We start from the raw sequence: 5,432 nt of genomic DNA, 5'->3' as shown, positions 1-5,432 counted from the left end.
ACCCAACCTATGACCCAACAGCTTCAACCCAGAAATTGGGTTATGAAAATAACCCAGCATTTTTTACTGTGTACATTCATTAAATTTTAACCTCTGTGAACCGAATTTACAGCTTGTCCTTGTTAGGGGTTTACTAGCACTACAGTAGAAACATAAAAGCTAACATTAGCTCTGCATCTGCTTCTACAGGAAGTTAAAAAGCAGCAGTTCAACACTTCCACTAGTTGTAGCTTGAAAAAAAGATGTAGACTTTCTTTGGTCTTGCTGAATTTTACCCGTTTCATAAAGCTTTTACAATGAGCAAGTAAGATTTGGCTCAGCTAGTGATGATATTAGTTCCTGAATTTAAAACCCATTTCACTTTCTACCTATAAAAAGAGAACATGTAATGAGAGCTACTTCATCAGGTACCCAGCTGAATCAAAACAAAAGTTATGAGTGAAAAGATCAATAGAGATTAAACTAAATGAAAATAAGACGGCGAAGGCTACGTCGGAAATACTACGTGATGAGAAGAAAATGTTAACTGTAAAAATGATACAACAGACTAACTCAAAATTTTAAGATTGTGAACTGTAAAGAAATTTATTACGTTTCAGCACGTCAGTCAAATTTAGAACGAGATCTTTTTAAAAGTTAAGCTGGCACAATACAGCGTAGAAGCTAGTGTTAGCGCTGTGGCCCGGCTAACCGCTGCAGAAGTTAATATCGACAGCAAGCTTTGTTACAAATGGATGCTAATTTTAAATGTACGTTTAAAAACTTGCATATGCTTGAAAGAGAGGGCAAAGATGTTTGGTCAGACTGTATTTGCATTGCCTTGCTGATTATTTGATCATGCAGAACTCTGGCATGTTTCTAATTTACGGTACACTACTGTAGCTGTGATTGGCAGAATTTTAAATACGGTAAAATCCGTATTCGTAGGGTAAAATTCTGTGGTTGCAAAAATGTTTTACCATATTTTATTGTAAATTAGAGATGTTTTCTTTTTAAGGTTTTTTACGGTGCATGAATCTTTTTTTGTTAGTGTTTTAGACAAAGCACCTGACAGTGCTGGTATTGGTTAGAACCTTGTGGAAAATATAATGAAGGAGAAGTTCAGGTTTCTCATATGTAAAAATCCAATAGGCCTACAGCTACAATAAATAGTAGTTATAGCACGGTAATAAATTGTTGGGTGTGTTTTATTTTGCTTTTGTTTTTATCAAATCTGTAGTAACATGCCTGGTCGTCTTCTATTGTTAATTTAATTCATCACAACAAAGATCCACATTGTAAATTCTTCTCTTTTTTTATTTGTTTTTGTTTTACATGTTATGACTTCTGAGGGAAATCAAATGCAATAACCCTGTATTAGTTTATTTGTAGCAATTCCCTCTTAGAAAAAAAATGATTTCCAGCATGTCTGACCCTCAGTGCCTTGTTATACTTCCGTGACTAGTTTTCACTCCTGATACACAGTCGCACAATAAAGAAAACACCGTTCAGCACAGAAAAGACATCTCAAACATCATGTTTACCCTTCACACAACACGGCGAAATTAAAAATGGATGAGTGCCCCATCCATTATTTCAGCCTCCAAATGGCAAAATCTGTATAAAGCTCTGAGTATCCGTCTGGGTGAAAATAAATAAATCAACTATGCACTTCAGCATTTCCTGCCCTTTTTTTTTTTTTTTTCCCTACAGATGATGTGTGTTTGCAGAGGGCACAGCCTGCTCTTGAAAACATGATGAGCTTTCCAAGCATATATAAATAAGCCAAGTGTTTATATATTTTTTTTCTTAATTAGATTTCACATCTTTTCTGCTAATTCGGCCGATTTTGTCACTTTTCTCAGGCAGTACATGTAATATTTAGACAACTCAGTACTTCTCTCAGATCCACTTTCCCAGTTGAATCCTCCCAATCTGAAGTCCCCTAATTTGTGAACACAGCGGTGTCAGAAGCAATTTTGCTGTAAAGTCACTAATTATATGCAACATCAACGGAATGTGGGGGGAAAAACGTTAAAAATTTAGCATCACAAGACAAATGGAAAAATGCGTGCTGAAACAAGGAAAAGAGGCTCTAACATTCACGGTTTTCCAATAAATAATACATGACTTTTTAAATATTTTTTCATACTTCCTCACTTTACAGAGGCTCGCCCAGACTGGCTCCAGTGTCACTCTCGTTTCTCTCCCCTAAAATTAAAAAAAAAAAGTATGTGTTTATAACTTTTCACATACAGCCCTGCTGTTTGCATCCACTCATTAAGGGAAAAGTTTACTATATGAGGCATTGTTCTCTCGAGCTGGATCCATTAGCAGCCTGTGTGTATAGAGCTGGAAAAACAATGGGAGGAAAAAAAACAAAGCGTGTTCATTTTAAACTAATTAGTACATGACAAAACACAAGTACGTTCTCTTCCTCTGCAATAAAGCATTTGAGAAAATGCGCAGGACAACCTGGACCTAATCGGGAGGGGCAGTGGGGGGGGCCTGCAATTTGGAGAGGGACAAATCGAAATTAGCAGTCAAAATGAGATGTACTTCTTCTGTTTTACGGCAACGGCTGCGGTGCGGTTCTGCTGGCGGTGATGTGCGCAGCGTAAAGGTGAAAGGAATTCTGATAGACTGTTGGTGCATCAAGTCGATGGCAGCACAACACAACCTGGCCTCTGACATGCCGGGACGGCCGTGCAAACAACTTTTTGAAGGCATTTCTCACAGCTCCCTTTACGCAGTAATTATATTCCAAATCATTATGTGTTGTAAAATCTATTGACCCCTGGTAAACTTGTATTTACCAAGCTGGAACAGTTAATGAAATAGTCTTTTAATTAGCTCTCCTCTTAAGGGTGGAACTTCTGACGAGGGTCCCCCCGCTTTGTCTCCGTTTCGTGGCCGACTGAAGTGTGCAGATCCACTGTTCCAAGATAAAACAGCAATGTCTTAATTAAGACTTACCGTTTAGCTGTTTACAGTCTAACTCGAGCGGGCGCCATTGTACCATGGGGACGGCACCTGCCCGTTACAGAAATACTCACCACTCTGCAAATCAATAATACTATATCATAATTTCTTCTTTTGTTGTTTTGTTTTGCTATTTTTGAAGGGTCGTTTTTCAAGCTTGACTGATTGAAAGTGGTCCGACTACTCAAGGTAACAACTGGAAGGGGGTGGTGGAGTGTGGAGTGGGGGGCGGGGGTGGAGGTGCGGGTTCTTTGCAGCTTGTATAATGCAGTCTTTGGCAGGCTCTCTCTTTGTGTTGGATACATTAGGATGGAAATGTGCACCAACTTAAAAATGCTCATGTGAAAAAACATGGAATGTATTAAATTAATGGTCTCTTTTGCCTCGGGGCAAGTAATGAAAAGGGACCCCCAATGAGTTCATTTTTCACGGCTTTGGTTATGCATTCAACACTCTAATTGAATTTCAATGTAAGTTTTACAAAGTCTTTATTATAGCGACTCTTGATGTAAATTACATGTGATCTGTCGCGGGACTTTGGCCCATTAAGTAATTTAATTGTGACATGCACTTTCTATCTGCACACTTCTTGCCTTTATGCCTAATTCTTCCTCATCTACTTTGTCAGTTTCTTCTGTTATTAGTGCCGTTCATGAAGATAGAAGAAATTGGCCTGCAAATGCTCTGAGCGGCTTTCAGGTTAGGAGATGAAAAACCATACCTGACAACTAAATGTTTTCTTTCTTTCTTACTATCTATCTATCTATCTATCTATCTATCTATCTATCTATCTATCTATCTATCTATCTATCTATCTATCTATCTATCTATCTATCTATCTAAAGCCAGAGTCTCAGATAAATTGAGAGAAAATGTGAGATGTCCTGACAATCTGATTGCAAAGTTGAGATCTGATTTCTGAAGTCTGACTGATGAAATAAAAAACTACTTTAACAGACTGTTACCCTTGATGTTCCTGTCAGGGGTTTGTTAATTGTACCCTGACAAGCTGGAAGTTATTTATATTGAATCAAGAAATTTGTTCATTTGAGAAAACAAGGCAGACATCTCTCAGATGATAATGAAACAGTGTATTATTGTTTTTAAGCTACCTATACTTATGTACTTTATTTGTTTTAAAAGGCATGCCAAAAACTATTTATACCCTGGAAAAAAGCCCTTAATCCCATTACAGCAGTCAAACCCTTCCTACAATTGCTGACCGGATTTTTGCACGTTTCCTCGAATATTTTGACTATTTCGCTTTGGTTATGATCTTCAAATCTTTGACAATGAAAGATCTCTCTGCCATCACCCTAATCTTTAACTCCCTTCAAATATTCACTCAGTTTCAAGTTGAGGATTCGACTGGGCCAATCAAAAACCTCCAGCCAAAAGAAACCTTACTTAAATTACAAAGTCTGAAAATCCTTTATCTGTCTGTGGTGTGAGTAATTTTAGAATAATTTTGGGTCTAACTGTATGAATCTGTATTTAATATTAATCTTCATAAAACATTTCAGATACACGAAGGAGCAAGAGAGTTCTCTACTTTCCTATTGATGCTATTCTCTAAATCACTGTTTCCTCAGTTCAACATAATATTTTTGTAAAGCCCTGAACCCATTTAACATTTAGATAAGGCATTTTGTCTAACTTCCAATTTCCAGGTTTGGGCAAGTGTAACTTCACCTGTAGCAACAGATCGTAAATAATCTGAACATTTATAGAGTATTTTGTGTCCAACTAGCTTCACAATCCAGACTCATTTGCATGAACACTGCTAAACACGATTATTTTCTCCTTCCTAGTTTCATTACGTTCTTGCAAGCAGTCAGACTTTCTTGTAATAGCTTAAAGTGGATCTTTATGTACTTTGTTGTTTAACGGTGACAACTTTTTTTCCTTCAGGTTTTTATAGAGGCCACGTGCCTCTATAAAACTGGCCTGGTAGCGCCTGCAGATGGCACTTAAAAGTCAAAGGATGTTTGCAGATGAGTGCACACGTTTTATCTGAGAGAAGCAGATTATTCTATGAATATGACTTTCAGATTTACGCTTTTCAGAGATACGTTTTTCCAACTTTGCATGTGTAAAAATATTTAAAACGGTGACCTCTCCATTTCTTTTGATGACATTTCCCAACTGGGAGTCAGCTTTCTGTCTCCATCTAGTGTTTTTGTCAAAACTGGCTTGTCGAGTTCTCAAACATCTTGGACATAAATAGAAAACCTCCTTTCCTGTAACATTTTAGAAACAGAAAAGTGTTTAAAATAAAACGTGCGCACTCTGAGACGACGGAAATCTTCATCAGAAACTGTACACAGAGCTGCAAGGCGACATGCGAGCGATCCATCTGGAGCACGGCGGCCGAATTGACCCGATCATTAAGAAAGGAGGAAGAGGCTTGACCTGATATTTCCTCTGTTGTTTGGTCAGGAAAGGGACGTTATTGTAAAAAGGCCTGTAAA

Source organism: Poecilia latipinna, unplaced genomic scaffold (assembly GCF_001443285.1).
Source record: "Poecilia latipinna isolate Pla-1442-1.1 unplaced genomic scaffold, P_latipinna-1.0 Scaffold3536, whole genome shotgun sequence".
Lineage (NCBI taxonomy): Eukaryota > Metazoa > Chordata > Actinopteri > Cyprinodontiformes > Poeciliidae > Poecilia > Poecilia latipinna.
Note: the sequence above shows the minus strand (reverse complement) of the source record.